This window comes from Phasianus colchicus, chromosome 24, assembly GCF_987193195.1.
Source record: "Phasianus colchicus chromosome 24, bPhaCol1.hap1.1, whole genome shotgun sequence".
NCBI lineage: Eukaryota > Metazoa > Chordata > Aves > Galliformes > Phasianidae > Phasianus > Phasianus colchicus.
The window spans coordinates 669,171-685,891 of record NC_143459.1 but is presented as its reverse complement, the minus strand read 5'-3'; the positions used below and the strand labels follow the sequence as shown (position 1 = coordinate 685,891).

The following is a 16,721-nucleotide window of genomic DNA, read 5'->3' as shown; positions in this document are numbered from 1 at the left end:
GCCGTACGGAGCTCCAAAAGGACTCAAACATTCTTTAGATCTTGATTTCACCCTCATCCTCGTTGCCTGGTACCAGTGTAAGTTCTCCTCCTGCTGAATTCCAGCCACGCGCTGTTTATCAGGCGATTTCCACGTGCCCACTTGCGCTCAATAGGCTGTGTGTAATTCCCAGCTAATGCCCACGGTGTGACCGAGCTGCCGCAGCACTCGCAGCACTGAGCGCCCTTTGTCCAACGGAATCGCAACAGGTGCCCGAAGCCAGGTACGATTTCATTTCACAGTGCTCGTGTACTCGCCTTGTTTGTCCGACAGGGAAAAGCCGCCGGCTGAGCTGAAGCAGCGGCTGCCAGCAGCACGACGTTCCCCCAGGTCTGAGAAATACATTTGCCATCGCTTTGCCTTAACTGCATTTTTTTTTACACGAATTTTGGATCTCTGAATTTCAAGGACTCGCGACCTGCCTGCACGTGCGCAATATACGTAAATGAAGCATTTACCAAATACCGAATTAGAAGAGTTTAGACTGTTAGAAGCTCCGTCCATCCGCGCTGCAAGCGCGCCGCCTCCGCCCGGCAGCGTTCCCACAGCCAACATGGCTCCTCAACGGCTTCACCGCTCTTCAGCGCGCCTCCCCGCCGCTCTGAACTTGCCGTGCCCTTTCTCAAAATGGCGGCCGCCAGCTTCACCCCGCGGCCGCCCTGCCCAGGTGACGGCCGGGTCGCGCGGTCACGCGGCGGGCCGTGAGGGCGGAGCGGTGGCGGGCGGCGCGCCGGGCTTGTCCGCTCCTCCCGGCTGTGCCGTGCGGTCGGCTCCTGCGGGGTCCGGGGCCTCCCGCGGTCGGTGCCGCTTACGTACGGGGCGGTGCCGGAGGGCCGGGATCGGCGGCAGCGGGGTGGGCGGGGCCGGTGGGCGCGGGCGGGGAGGGAGAGCTGTGGGGGGTGGAGGAGGGAGTGGGAGGGGGGAGAGGTGGGGGTGGGGAGGGGAGAGCGAGCGTCCTCCGGACGGCGTTCTGTTTGGCAGTTCTTGTCCTTAGTCTGATTCCTCTCTCCTTTCCCTGGCCGAATTTCGGTGCCCCGTTACACGTCCTCCAGGGGGAGGTTGGAGCTGACGGGCAGCCGGCAGCTGTGGGCTGTGCGGGGTTCTCGTGGCGGTGATGCTGCAGTAACGTGTCGTCCGTGTTCCCTTCACTGAGATGTGCCACGTGTGCTCTGTGGCTGTGCTGAGGCTGCACAAAAGATACCACGGTCGGTGTCTGCAGACTCGTGAAGGAAATTTGCGTTCCGAAGGCGGTGCTCTCGTTCCCCCCCCCCCCCCCCCACCCCCCGATGTAGAAATGCGTCTGCGATCGCTGTGAGCAAAATCTGAGAAGGAACTGCATTTCAATTCATGCTGCTTTTTTTCCCCCTTGCTCTCTCTTCCCCCCATATGTCAGCACGTGGACGTTATCTGCTAACTATACTTTGAATGGCGATTATTTTTCTTATGATCCAAATGCTGCGAATTTCTCAGTGGTTGCTGAGATGAAGGTAATCATAAATACAGGTTTTGGCATTATTGTACCTAGGAATAGAAAGTGCCCAGTAGCTAATCAGGGTCCTTCCAGGGTTGGAAGGGACGTCAAGGATCATGAAACTCCAACCCCCCTGCCACATGCAGGGCCACCAACCTCCTCATTTAATGCTAGACCAGGCTGCCCAGGGCCCCCTCCAGTCTGGTCTTGAACACTTCCAGGGACAGGGCATCCACAGCCTCTCTGGGCAGCTGTTCCAGCACCTCACCACTCTCTGTAAAGAATTTCCCCTTGATGTCCAACCTAAATCTCCCCTTCCTCAACTTCAAACCATTTCCCCTCGTCCTGCAGTTATCTACCCTTTCAAAGAGTTGATTCCCCTCCCCTCTGCAGGCTCCCTTTAGGTACTGAAATGCTGCAATGAGGTCACCCTGCAGCCTTCTTTTTTCCAGGCTGAACAAGCCCAGCTCCCTCAGCCTGTCTTCATAGGGGAGGTGCTCCAGTCCCCTGATCATCTTTGTGGCCCTCCTCTGGACCCTTTCCAACAGCTCCCTGTCTTTTTTGTACTGGGGGCTCCACACTTGGACGCAGTACTCCAGATGGGGCCTCACAAGAGCAGAGTAGGGGGGAACAATCACCTCCCTGTCCCTGCTGGCCACCCCTCTTTTGGTGGAGCCCAGGATAGCATTTGCCTTCCGAGCCACAGGGGCACACTGCTGGCTCATGTTAAGTTTTTCATCTGTCGAGACCCCCAGGTCCTTCTCCACCGGGCTGCTCTCAAGGACCGCTCCTTCCAGTCTGTAGGGATGCCTGGGATTCCTCCGGCCCAAGCGCCAAACTCTGCACTTTGCCGTGTTGAACCTCATCAGGTTCACCCAGCCCACCTTTCCAGCCTCTCGAGGTCCCTCTGAATGGCATCCCTTCCTTCAACCGTGTCGACCGCACCACGCAGCTTGGTGTCGTCAGCAAACTTGCTGAGGGTGCACTTGAGTCCGCCGTCGATGTCATTGATAAAGATGTTAAAGAGCACCGGTCCCAAGACAGACCCCTGGGGGACGCCGCTCGTTACCGGCCTCCACCTGGACATAGAGCCATTGATGACCACCCTCTGTCTGCGGCCTTTCAACCAGTTTCTTATCCATCGAGTGGTCCACCCATCAAATCCACATCCCTCCGGTTTGGAGATAAGGATGTGGTGGGGGACCGTGTCAAAGGCCTTGCTCAAGTCCAGGCAAATGACATCGGTCGCCTTTCCCTTGTCCACCGATGCCGTCACTCCATCGTAAAAGGCCACCAGATTGGTCAAGCATGACCTTCCTCTGGTGCAGCCGTGCTGGCAGTCACGGATCACACGCCCTTTCCTCGTGCGATCATGATCATGAAGAGCGGCAGCTTTGCTCCTTCCCTTCGCTGCTCGTTTTGGTTTGAGGTACAGAGGAAAGGATGTGTGAGCCATGCTGGAGCGGTGTGCCTGCCTGCATAGTGTGGCAGTGAGCAATGCAGAGAATTTTATAACGTCTTTATAATGTCTGTCTCCTTCCTAGATGGCACTGTGTTCTCTGAGATGCGCTACGGAAATGATGAGAAGGACTTCTGAGGCTGTGAGCGGTGGCTGATGAGAGAAGCTAAAGAGAGGAACCTCAAAATTGAACTGATTGGTAAATCCAAGCCTTAGAGTTTATATGCTCTTTGTTCTAACAAACACGTCTGACCCTTAATTACTTTAACAGACCGATGTTTTTATGTCGCACTAGACAAGGTAGGGAAGCTCTAGGACTTGGTATGCTTGCACTGATGCTTCTCTCAGACTGTTTTTGCTTTTCTGTAGTAGCGTAACATCCTAGGCAGTGGCCTCCAGTAATCTTCTCATGTCAAATGATGTTAATGCTTAGACCTGATCACAGTGGTGAATATAAATGATTTATCGTTAGGGCTGCATTTCTGAATTTTCACTTCCGCAGTGAAGCTTCTCAAGTTACGGTTCCCATCCCACTGAGAAAGTCTGCCCTTCCTGTTGCAGTGTGGGAAGGTACATACAATGTCCATCTCTCCTGGAGTGTTTCCCTTCCTGTTGCTGACTGTTTCAGTCAGTGTCACTCTTGCACTCCGGTAATGCGTGGATGCTTGAGAAACGGACCTTGGAGGGGGTGGGGTGGGAGGTGTGTGTCCGACACGAGATTTTGCCTTGCTGTGCTTTTACAGTAGAATATAAGTTCTGTGTGTGAAGTATTTAAGTAATGTCTTGTTTCCGTGTTGTTACTGGCATTCTGTATGACCACGTCTTGAAGTGAAATTGTGGAGAAAAGCATTGTCTGCCAAGCTGTAGAGACAACGTTAATAGCATGTAACGTGTGACGAGGCCAGGCGTGGTAGAGAGCTCTCACAGCATGAGCGTTCTTTTCAGTAAGGCTGCAGGCTGTGGGCTGAAGGATGAGAGAAATAAGCACCTGTCTTGAATTTTCATACGGATTATTTCCCTGGAGGGCTGATAAAAAAGTTCAGTAATGATGGTGAAAGATTTATTTATGTGTATGCGCTACTACTTTGTATATCAACAGGTACTGACTTCTGTTTGCTTGTTGCTTTATAGATATGGAATGAAGGGGCATTTCATAGCAAATGGATGAAGGTATGTGTTTTCCGTCTTAAAAGTGAAATGTGCTTCTGAAGTTCCCTTGTTATCACATGTGCTTTGCTTGTCTGATTTTTCTCTAGAGAAGAGACCTTCATCCTGTGACTACTTCGTTTCCTGACTTCTCGTGGTAGCTGCCGGTATGAAGTGCTAACAGGAACACGGGATCCTTCGATTTTTTTTTTTATCTGAAGCTTTTATTTTGAACTTTGTAAGTCAGTGTATGCTAAGGAGGGCATTTTAAAGGAAGCTGCCGTTGAACCGTATGAATTCATCTTCTTACTGGCTGGAAAGCGGCTTATTTTATGTCAGAGATCCAGAATTCCTTCCAATTCTCAAGTGAAGTTCCAGTGGATATGATGCCCTTTAAATATTGATGTACAGCTCCAGGTTTTCATTACATGGTCTGATTTACTTTTTCCATAAAGTAAGAGCTCTGTATTTTAACTGTGCAAAAGTCAGTACCTCATTTAGAACATGAGTTTGGAAAGAGACAGTCTTTCACATCAGGTAACGCTGTGCTGTCACTGTTTCCTTCCCTGCACACCCCTCTTCGGAAGCTCACTTCTCTTTGAGTTATGTTATGCCGAAGTGGAATCTTAATAGAAGTTCTACTGCATTCATTATTCATGTCCTTGTTGCTGCTTTGAGGCTAACAAGGAAATGCATTTCTTCTCAAAAGAAAGTAAGGGTTAAGCTGAGCGCGAAGAAAACTGCTGATTCTTTTTTTCCTCTCCATGCACAACTCTGCAGAAATTGGGTCCCTTGTGCTTAAAATCAGTCAGTCTGTGGCTATGAGAAAAGTTCTTTTAGTTTTTGTATGCTGTATAAGGTCACTTGTGTTACTTGTCCGTGGCAGCATCTGTAGCTCTTTCATTCAGTGATTAGTTTTAGCAGAATGACACCGAAAATGGTGTACAACAGTTAAATGTGACGTGACATTAGGACGTTAGGAGGGAAAAGCCCTTTGTAACTTAAAGTGTCTTTCACGAGGCTGGCATAGATAACGTTCTGCCTGCTCCTGAAAAGTGGGAGTGCTCTCCTCTGAAACACTTTATCCTCATTTATATGTAAGGGTGTGAGATACACTTGTAGTCTGTTAAACTCATTCTGGGTTTTGTCGCACGGCCGTCATGTTTTGCAGAGGTAGACTACATCTGATTACTGACTTCTGGATAGAAATGTGTACGATGTGCTCGTTACCTTTGTATTATCAGCAGTCTTCATTAGGGAGGAGGTCTTGTGAAGGAAACGAGCTTTGCTTGTGTGTTGGTCACTGTCAGTGAATCGCTCTGCAGCTCTTGCAGCCCACCCAGCGTGCCTTTTGCAGCGGAGCTTGTTGTCAAGGTGTGCAAAAAGAGCCGAGTTGGGTGCTAAGCAGCTGCATGTTTCAATTGGGACCTTGTGCTGTATCTTGCTGTTGATAATAAATATTTAAAGCTTGGCCTAAGGCAGTACAAGACTGTGCTGCTTCTCCTTTAGCACGTTAAGGTTACTGTTACAGGTCACCAAGGGCAATATCAGAATGAAGCTTTGCTTTAGCAAGCTGTGGAGGTGGTGTGACGTACGTAAAGCTAGGTTTACTTATGCTGCTGTGTTCTAAAGAAATAATCTTGTACTCGTGCGAATGCTGTGGTATATTACAGATTGCTCTGTAATGCAAGCTTTTCTGTTCTACTGCTATTATTCCAAAGCAAGTGTGCTTTCACTTTCAGTTTGGAGGAGAGGAATTACTGCAGCTGTTTGTACTTCTAGGCTTTGAGTCTTCTTTTTGTGATAAGTGCTCTTCTTAATATATTGGGTCGGCCTCTCTATCCTGGGACAAAACCAGTGCCAAGCGCCTGACAAACTCAGCAGGAACCGCAGGCTGTGGGAGACTGCAGTACCTTCAGCGATGGAGCAGTGCAGGATGTTGGGCTCGGATCCTAAAGCAAACCTGCGTGAGCGGAAACGTGAGCTCGTAAGTGTTGTGCACTGCTGATAGCTTTTAAAGCTGTGTGCGTAAGGACTGTCTAAGGTACTGTACAGCACATCCATCTGCTGCGTCAGGACAAGAGAGGAACTGCAGCTCTCTCCTCTGTCAGTCTGAACTCAGAAATGCTGAGATGTGAGGACAGCTAGGGGTGTACTGCTGCCACTTTGTCAAGTGCACAGGGTACCGCACACCAACAGCTCCCTGCCGAGACTCACCCGAGTCTCCACTGACCCCCACGGCAAGAATTAAATTCCCTTACCTTGGTCTGTGCACAGAGTTACCGGGTCTCCAGGGGTCAATACACGTGCCTACCTGCCCCGTGGCTTTCACAGAGCCCGGCCTTTATGGAACAGTCTCGGTTTCTTGTCGGCCGTCCCGAGGAGTCACCCCACCACCCAGACAGGACCGCTGAAATCAGCGGGGTGCGCCTATCCTGTCCAGGGCAGTGGGGGAAATCCCCACAGGGCGATAATTACCCCGGACGAGCCCCCAGATTGTAGGAAATATCCAAATAATTTTCTAGGACGGTATCTCTGATAAAGCAGATTTGATTCGCAATTGCAATGGCGGGCCTCCTGCAAGCAGGAGAGCTCCCAGAAAACAGCGTTACATCTTTTATTCCCTATTCCCCGACGCTTATCTCCTTCTCCCCTGGTTCCTCATTGGCGGAGTACTTTAGGTTCACAATCTTCTCGACGCTTCACTAAACATGGAAACACTGGACAAACATAAGTTTTTGCTGCATAAGCGTAAATCTGTAGTTAATTAATTAACTTATTCCACACCTGATCATTATTTTGCGGATATCTGCTTGTCCTTCTTACCAAGATCAGCTCGGGAGAAAGACAGGGGAGTATCCTGGTGCCTGCCTGTCACACCCCAACCTTCTCACGGAGTGAGACAGTTCGGCCTTGTATAGAGGCCCTAATTTCTTTGATGCTTGCTGAATCTGGTTTTCTTTTGCCGGCAGTTTCTTATCCTAAGAGAACAGCTCTACAATATGTTTTCTAATCCCTAACGCTATACTCGCATTGTTTGGAACATTTAACAACTATTCCAGTTTTGCAAGAAAGAATTAATCACATAAATCAGTAATAATGTTTCTAAAACGTGCCGCTAACATATATAGTATTTTACTTCTTAGACCAGCTGTTTCTAAGGATGGGTTACAGAATACAAATGCATTATGTTCTACTTCTTCAAACCAATTGCTCTTTTTAATATCAAATGCAGAAGCAACATTCCATTCCCACACAACTTTCTGAGACTCCAGTCTAAAAAACAGACTAGCAAACAGACTTTGTTTCCAGTGAAACAATTACTAATCTAAAAAAAGTCTGATTAAAGAAAGGCAAGGCACCATTATCTTAAGCGAAATAATTTCGAGGCTTATAGCTTTTATGTAACTCCATTTTGGACTAACGAAGATAAATGCACTGTATGAAATAATTGAAACAGAGCACAGCAGAAAGCACTTGCATGCTTGTAAAAGGAAATTTGAGTTGGCTGTCTTGTCCTCTGCAAATTTAAAGGTTTAACATACTTGCTATGTGATTTCCTGTCTCTCATATGCTTTAGTATCTTATTTGGAGGTTGGTCCTATTCCTGTTATTTTCTTCCTTTTACAAGCCCCTTATGATAACACAAGCCCCACTGGTTTGGCATTGCGACAGCCAGATCTTGTATTCAGAAATTATTACAGAACAGATCCAAATCTGTAAATGCAATATTGCTTTTATCTTGTATTGTAAACTATCTTTGTACTGTACATCAATTTTTCCTGACGAAGGGAAGCTTATCTTTCTGCTGAACTCATTTCCTCTGAGCTTGAGTTCTCTACATTACCATTGTCTTACATTGAACTCAGCAGAATTTTAATGTGAGGAAGCTACTGAGTTTAATTTATTTTTTTTAAAATGAGCATATTTTTAGAAGAATTCAGGATCTCTCCTGAAGTGGATATGTTGTGCATGTATATATAATGTGATAAATCTTAAGCCATGACGTGGGAATATGAGCCCTTTTTGCTCATCTGCGTACAGATGCATGATTTCGTGCCCGCTATTAAAAACTCCGTTATTAAACTGTATTTGCATGCTATGGCTGTGGAATTCAAGGTCCTAGCAACAGATTGCGTTGAAGACAAATCAGAAGACCTGAAAAATCAGACCTTGTCAATGTCCTTGACTACTTCTTAAAGCAAGTCCGGGCAGATGGCTGCTCAGAGCTGTATTCTCTGCTTTACTGATGTGCAGAAAAAAGGCTGCTGATGTTCCTTACTGATGCTTAAAAAACAAACAGTCCAAAGCCCGTGGAAAGATCACCGCCAACCACAAAGCTAACAGAGGAACTGTAAAGCACGATCACTTCTATGTATGTATGTATGTATGCATGCATGCATGCATTTACTTATTCTCCCGGCTGCTTTGGTTAGGAGGTACAGCTGGAGGCCGTAACCCTCAGTTGCACGTTTCATTTAATGTGCAGCTTTTTGTGGTGATGCAGGCAGAGAATGTATTGGTTTTTCTTTACTAAGTTCTCAACACTGGGAATTGGTTCAGGAAGTGGATTTGCTGTCTTTTCCTTTCCTGTGGGTTTGCTCTGTCTGTTTTGTGGGGGGAAGGATGGTGGGTTGAGGGGAAGGAGGGAGGTTGCTTGTTGGATTGTTTTCCCTTCTTTTATCTGGGAAAATTCCTTTTGCATTGCAAGATATTTTTGTTTTTAGCCAGAAAGCTGTTTGTCTCTCCACGGTGTGGTGGAGAAAAAGAGGTGTAATTGTTGTACTAACTTGATGTAGTGCTATGCATACGAACAACAAACGCAGCAAAGCGATTTTCCCAGAACGACTGCGTGTAACTCAGCAGCTGATTGCTATGAAGGGTTCCCCTTTGGTCAGTGTGTGCCAGTGACAGCACAAGAGCCTCGGGGTGGGCACTGCGCCTGTTTGGGTGACAGGTAGGAAGTTTGCATCCCTGTATTGTCAGAGACCTTTACCGAGTCATTTTTCTCTAGGCGTGTTATTTTTTGTAAGACATGAAAGCAGTTCTGTGGAAAGTCTGATAAACACCTTAAAGAAAAAGAAGGCTTAACTCAATAGGAAGCAGAAAGATCTAAAAGCAAGCAGATTTGACCGCTAGGTATGTGCAGAAATAAGCTACTGCCTGCTATAGTTATTGCTATTAGAGTATTTTGATCTGAAGTGCCTGCCGAGGTTAGTGTGCTTTCCATGTTCCTTTTTGCTCGTTTTATTTTATCCTTAAGTAGACATTTGATACCTTTCAGTTTGAGAAAATAGAATGAAGTACCTCCGTATTCTTATCCCACTTGAGATTGTTGTCCAAGTCAGCATTTCTTTGTGCATGGGAAAAGGGAAATACTTTGTCATGCTGTCTTCTGAAAACGTGGATTGGCAGTTACTGTGCAGTTCTTCAGTAGTCTTGTGCTGTCTGTGCCGCAGTTCTGCAGAGAGGTGGCACATACAGTGCCGTTAAGGTGAAGGCAAATGCCTTAATTTTTTCATTCTTCTGCTCGTTACTGCATATGTAACAGCGTTCAAGAAAATGGCTGTCACGTCATCTGAACTGTTCAGAACACCTGGGCAGCTCTTCCCATTTCCATGTTACTGAAGACTTTCCTGAGGTCCCGTTCCTCTTTTCTGCTCACTCACACTAAAAAAACCGCAACAAACACCTCTACCTCCTGTAGTTAATTGTTCCTTAGGGAGAAGCCCTTCTGTACTTTCTCTTGCTGGTCTCTTTACTCTGTCTGCCATACAACTGATGTTTTAAAATGTGCTTTAGTGTAATTCTGTAATCTTCTATGGAATTGAATTTGTTTTGAATTTGTTTTGAATTTGTGGTTGTTTTGGAAATGTGGTCGCTTTATGTTGGAAATAATTTTTGTATGTGAAATTAATTTGCTCGGACTAGAAATCACAGATATTTTTACTAAGATGCAGTTATTTTCTTCCGATTTCTGTTCTACTTCATCTCAGCACATGCAGTGTAGTTCACTCAGCCAGGCTGGTTATACTGGTGAGTGGACAGATGCTTAGAAGGAGGTGGAAGCTCTGCAGCTCTGGCAGATGGCCCAGGAAACCTTACTGTCGTAATCAAAGCTATGGTAATGTACATCAACAGAAGTAGAATAAACAAAGGAAATGTTCTGTTACAAAGAGCCAGCTTTGGCTTATGCCATATCTGTGAATATCCTGTACAGTGCTTTTGTACCTGTGTTACTGAGACCACCAAAGTCTTTTTTTCTACCTAAACTACGTATGTAATTCAAAGTTCATCATAAATGAACTTTAATTTGATTACGCACTGGAGGAGGAAATTGTGGTCCTTTTTAAACAGCAGTATTAAAAATACATAGAGTTTGTCTAATAGCAGTCATCACTGAGATAGTGGAATAAGTAGTTGCAGGTTGATCCTGTGTTGCTTTTGATTCTACATGTACAGTATGTTTTTCAAATGCGTATTGGCGTCTGATAGATTCCAGTAATGTCTATTCCTTCCGTTCCTTTCTTTATTCAGGCACTTAATCGCTTTCAATCTGTCAGGCTTCCTCTGCCTCATTTCTGATCTTCACCACAGCGAGCAGCTTTCTACCTCAGAGTCTTTTGTAAGTATGCCTTGAATACATTTGGTTGCTCTTGTAAAGTGGGTTGTGCTGTTTCTTCTGCATGCACACGAATTATGACAAGACACCGATAATTCAGAATTGCTCGCCTCCAGTGCTGGAGGTTCTGTGCCTGACAAAGTCTTAAACATCCTGCTTTTCTTCTTACCATAGGACACAATAGCATAACTGAATTTGTAGGACTAGTACCTCCCAGTCCATTCATGTACATTGAAGAAAAAAACTGCTGGAGCAGAGATGCAGTTTGGTTTATCCTTAGGGTTTATTCCAAGGCTGCGTGCTCTGAAATGCTGGTACAGTTTGAGTGTCGGAAGTGGTCATGACCTTTCTACTGGCATCAGTTCATTCCCAGGGGAATAACTGCAGCTGACTACAGTGTAGGTTTTGTTGTTCCATCCCCACAAAAGATATTCTGAGAATCTGTTTTTTTCTGTTCCCATTTATTAGTATTACTGCATTATTGGGATGATGGCTCATAGATGTACACAGATTGCTCTGAGAGGAATGCCTCCTATTTATTTCCGTAGGAATGACAACAGATACATAGAGTGAATTCTCAGCTACAAAACTCTGTTTTTCAACATGGTCACCACCATTAGCTATGCTTTTTTTCCAGTGTTGAACGAGAGCCTGCGTGCTGTGCTTGTTTAAAAAGAAAAAAAAAATAAATCTGGCCGTTTGGGTGGCTTGTCTTTTGCATTGCTGTTGCCACTGCTGAAACGCAGCACCCACCGCCTCACTGTGCTCACATCCACGTGTTGGTCTTCATAAAGTTCTGCAGGCATTGATGAATGCCAGTGGGTGCGATTTTTTTCAGCGCGGAGGAGTTCAGTGACACCCCTGTGCTTCACGTGCACTTCCATGTCAGGTGCTGTGCTGTCATTCTGGCCCTCTGCTGCCATCTGTCGCATGGCTACAAAATGTAACTGAATGCTGGCAGGAAGGTTCAACCTCTGCTGTCATCCCACCAGTGTCCACCTGTGATGTTGTGGGCCAGCATTATAAAATAGGAGGCATTCCTTTTGGATCAGCCCTTGTATAGTTATGAAAAAGTAAGGTTTATAATGGCTGCCTGAGTAAATTGGTGGCTGCTAAAGAGATCCACAACTCTAAACTAACAGTAGTCAGACACTGATAGTTTTCAAGGTCAATTTAAATTATGTGGCTGTATTGGGTTATTTATTTTTTTAATGTTATCTTTCATTGTCGTATTTCCTGAAAACTCTTCAGGTGTGGCATTTGAGGCTTGATTCTGAATCTGCCAACTCCAGTATTCCTGAGCAACTCCATCCTGTAAAGGTAAGTGGATTAGTTTTCATACTCCATTGTAAAACTGCTTTTAAGAATTGGTATTGCAAGAAAAATGTTGTTCTTTGTTTTACAATACAGAATTACAAAGTAAGAAGTAGAATCTTGTATGTGAAAGTAATCTAAGGTATCTTGCACTCATCTCTTCAGAGAGGAACTTTGTGGTCTTTCATGTGTATTCGTGAGTGCTGATTAGCCTGGTAGTGCAAATCATTTTGTAGGTCTCAAACACCGCAGCTTTTTAGTTGATACACGCTTTGAGAGTCATGGTTGATGTGGTTCCAGTGTGATAATGCAGCACATGGATGTCCTTTTCCATCTCTGGGCCCACCTTGCTGCCTTTTCAACCTGTGCATTGAATTGCAATGAAATGTCAGTATCGTATACCTCCGCGCTGTGTTGAGCCTCACCTTACTCATGCTCACCTACTGCTTTAGCAATTGTGTTTCTACTACAGAAGGACTTGCAGGACATCTGTAGGATTGATCTGGCCTGAAGGTGATGACCTTCCAACTTGCTGGTCTCTGCCCGTGTTCTTTGTCATGACATCGGGATGTGTGTGCTTGCTGGATGCATTGATAAGAAATGTTTTTGAGAAGAGAACCTTGTACTTCCCAGAGCAGTAAGAACGTGAGGGTATGGGACACTCTTCACAAACCTGATTAAAGTGTGCTGTCCCAGACTTGGTACTGTTAAAATAGCCCTTCTCAGAAACAGAGCATTGTGCCTGCTGTGACTTAAATCCCACCCACAAAGGAGTATTCCCTGCAGTCTCTCTGATCTCAGGTGCGTGTTTCTCCCATTGCTGGAACTGCTGGACTTTCATGCCTTAACTGTATGTGGAAGGCTCTCTTTATTAGCTCTGTTTGACTGCAGCTTTAGAATCATAGAATCCCAAGGTTGGAAAGGACCTGCAAGATCATCGAGTCCAACCGCCCTCCCATCACCACTGCTACCACAAGCACTGCACCAGATCTCGCAGCTCCTCGTCCAGACGCCTCTTGAACACTGCAGGGATGGCGACTCCACCACCTCCCTGGGCAGCCATTCCAGCGCCTGACCACTGAGAGGAAAAGTTCTTCCTTATGTCCAACCTAAACCTGCTCTGGTACAACTTGCGGCCATTTCCTCGGGTCCTGTTCGTTGCCTGGGAGAAGAGGCCAAACCCTTCCTCATCACAGCCTCCCCTCAGGAAGTTGTACAGTGCAATGAGGTCTCCCCTGAGCCTCCTCTTCTCCAGACTAAACAATCCCAGCTCCCTCAGCCGCTCCTCATAGGACTTGTGCTCCAGACCCCTCACCAGCTTCGTTGCCCTTCTCTGGACACGCTCCAGGGCCTCAATGTCCTTCTTGTAGTGAGGGCCCAAAACTGAACACAGCACTCGAAGTGTGGCCTCACCAGCGCTGAGTACAGGGGATGATCACCTCCCTGCTCCTGCTGGCCACACTGTTTCTAATGCAGGCCAGGATGGCACTGGCCCTTTTGGCCACCTGGGCACACTGTCAGCTCATGTTCAGCTGAGCATCAACCAACACCCCCAGGTCCTTTTCCTCCTCACAGTCATCCAGCCACTCATCCCCAAGCCTATAGCACTGCATGGGCTTGTTGTGGCCAAAGTGCAGGACCCGGCACTAGCTGTATACTAGCTGTATGCAGACTTGTTGGGAGGTAATAAAAAGATCTTTGAAAATAGGTTGGAGATATTAACCACTGAAGCAAGAAGGTGAATTTTTTGTGCCTTAAATTAGACTTCAGAGGATGTCCTTGAACTCAGAAGCTTGGGCTTTGTTGCAGCTTGATATTTACAGCTGTGCCCTGGTCACAGTGGCGATGTGACATTAGCAATGTCATCACTGCGCCCAGGTCACAAGCCCTGACAGCAGGCACTGGGGATAATTTAGTGTGAGGCCGTTCTTCACATCGGTCTTCATATCCAGGCACATGGATGGTATCTTTTTCCAAATGTGCAGGATCTGTAAAATAAAATTATATACCGCATAATTATTCTTGCAAATAACACTTAGTTGCAGGGACGTATTCCCATTTTTCTTGCCCAGGTTTCATAATTAAAATAGTAGTATTGTTCCCTGTAGCTATTATTTCATCTGGTTCAGGAGGGCCCTTTGGCTTCGTACTTTAGCTCCATTGTTAATACTTGATGGATCCAAACCCTCCAGGAATGCTGGTGATCTGAGGTGTATCCCCTTTTCTCACAATTGTTTTTGAAAGTGACAATATCAATAATTGTGCTGTTCTGTCATGGGGTTGAATAATTGAATCTTGTTCACCATTGTTTAACAGAATTGGATTTATCCTCTCACGACGTGACAGTTTTCTTCTCCAGAAACCCAAGGGAATCCTTTTCTTTCCCTGTTTTTGCCACAAGCTCCAATTGGCACGTGTCCCATTTACAGATATGTTCAACTTCATTTCTCCCTTTTGCATGGGCCATAAGTCTGACGCCCTTTGAAGAGCCTCCGTTGCTAATTCAGAGGCAGCTTGCTGTTCATTTTCCCTCTCCAACTCTTCCTTGTCACTTTATATATAAACAGGGTTAAAATTTGTCCTAGATATGACCAATAAACCTCTGTGCCTCATTCTTATCACAGGGTCCTGCAAAATCTAGAATTGTGTGTCAAGTTTTGGGCACTATTTCCCAAAATGCCAGTGAATTCCTAGAAGTTTCACTTGTTGAGACTGCCCTTGAATTTTAGTAGGATGAATTTCCGAGCCTTTGTGTTTCATGTGATCCATAACCAGCATTTGTTGCACCTCTTCCTCACAGCTTCCCTGAGTCAGGATGTCATCTTTGTGCATGTGAGGAGACAGTTTGTAATCATGCAGATGTTCAGCCACTGTTCTGTGGCAAACGGTTGGACTGTGCAGTTGCACTGGAAGAGCGACCATCATTTCATTCTTGTTTGTTACGTGGAGCTGTTTCCCTCATCTCTTTCCAAGGATACAAATTGGAATACAGTTCCCAATCCTTCTCCCCCACAACAGCCGACCCACTCGCACTGGGCGCTCTGCAAATAGATAAGAGGTCCCATTGAGGCTCCTGAGGGAGTGCAGTAGGTAGTATTGTTCCTGGGTCTTTTGCTTTAGAATTTGGCACTTTCTTGCTAGGGTTTATTGAACCCTCTGTGTTTCTATATCCTCTGTAATTCAGGAGTTAGAAAACCATCAATCTTAGCATGAAACATCCTTAATAAAGCTGTCTCTTAATAAAGCTGTAAACAATTCTTTTCAAGAAATCCTATTTTCACTTTTTTAAACAGAATGCTTTAGCCAAATCTGTACAGGCTTCCTTGTTTCATTGCAAGCTGTCCCTCTGCCCTTGCATTTACAGTCAAACCTGTGTCCAAGTTTGCTTAATTTGGTAGACTGTAGGAATTTGCAGAGGGGAAAATGAACCTTGTCATTACAGGGAGAGAGTGCAGGCTTGCTTCAGCTTTTGCAAGGTGATTCACCCATGCCCCAAAAAGTCATCTAAAACGCAATCATGTTTAGGTGTCATCAAATAATAGAATTATTTAGGTTGGAAACGACCTCTAAGATCACCAAGTCCAACCCCAACCCACCCCCACCATGCCCACTGACCTTGTCCCTCAGTGCCACGTCTCCACGGTCCTTGTAAGCCTTCAACTTGTCAACTTTACTGCGTCCAGGTCTGGAGCCCCCAGTACAAGAAAGACAGGGAGCTGTTGGAGAGGGTCCAGAGGAGGGCCACAAAGATGATCAGGGGACTGGAGCACCTCCCCTGTGAGGACAGGCTGAGGGAGCTGGGCTTGTTCAGCCTGGAGAAAAGAAGGCTGCGGGGTGACCTCATTGCAGCCTTTCAGTACCTAAAGGGAGCCTATAAAGAGGAGGGGAATCAACTCTTTGAAAGGGTGAGTGACAGCAGGACAAGGGGAAATGGTTTTAAGCTGAGGGAAGGGAGATATAGGTTGGATGTCAGGGGGAAATTCTTTACGGAGAGAGTGGTGAGGTACTGGAACAGGCTGCCCAGGGAGGTTGTGGATGCCCCGTCCCTGGAGGTGTTCAAAGCCAGATTGGATGGGGCCCTGGGCAGTCTGGTCTAGCATTAGGTGGAATGGTGGTGGCCCTGCATGTGGCAGGGGGGTTGGAGATTCATGATCCTTGAGGTCCCTTCCAACCCTGGCAATTCTGTGATTCTGTGATTCTGTGAACTTGTTCTCTGTGAGTGTGTAGCACAAACAGTTTTGCTGCGCTTTGTGTGTATGTTCCCTATAGCTCTGGAGGTGGGGAAGCTGCCCAAGTGACTGCAGAAGGAACTCTAGCTGCACTATGCCTGGTTACAGGTCAGCCTCATGGTCTTGGTCTGTCTGACTTGACTAGTGGGAGTGTAAATTGTTGAGGTTTGTATGTCAAGCACTTACTCTAGACAGTGTGCTGTCACTGGAACGGTACCTATGAAGGAATGATCTGTCCATAACGCGCATCTCATCAGCACTGCCTGATGCCTTATACTGAGCTGCCTTGTTTTGGAGTCACGTGCCAAATCAAGCCGGCACTGCCTGGTGGGTCTCCTGGGTAACACTGTTGTTAGAAACCCTGGTTTTGATGCCTTTGCGTGATGGGAAATTCCCTACCAACCTCTGAAATACAATTTTCTCTAAGTCCTACGCTCCTGT

General features: G+C 46.3%; 1 long non-coding RNA gene across 4 annotated transcripts; it reads left to right on the top strand.

Annotated features, from left to right (window-relative positions):
- Positions 1-725: 725 nt before the first annotated feature.
- On the top strand, positions 726-15,308 carry LOC149915094 (uncharacterized). Of its 4 annotated transcripts, none has more exons than XR_016459749.1 (7): positions 726-892; positions 1,433-1,526; positions 3,055-3,168; positions 4,101-4,139; positions 4,226-10,740; positions 11,989-12,057; positions 14,852-15,308. It is a non-coding gene; the product is annotated as an uncharacterized LOC149915094 (long non-coding RNA). The 4 variants fall into 4 exon arrangements; XR_016459747.1 differs by having other exon boundaries at positions 12,524-15,308; XR_016459748.1 differs by having other exon boundaries at positions 12,504-15,308.
- Positions 15,309-16,721: the final 1,413 nt, after the last annotated feature.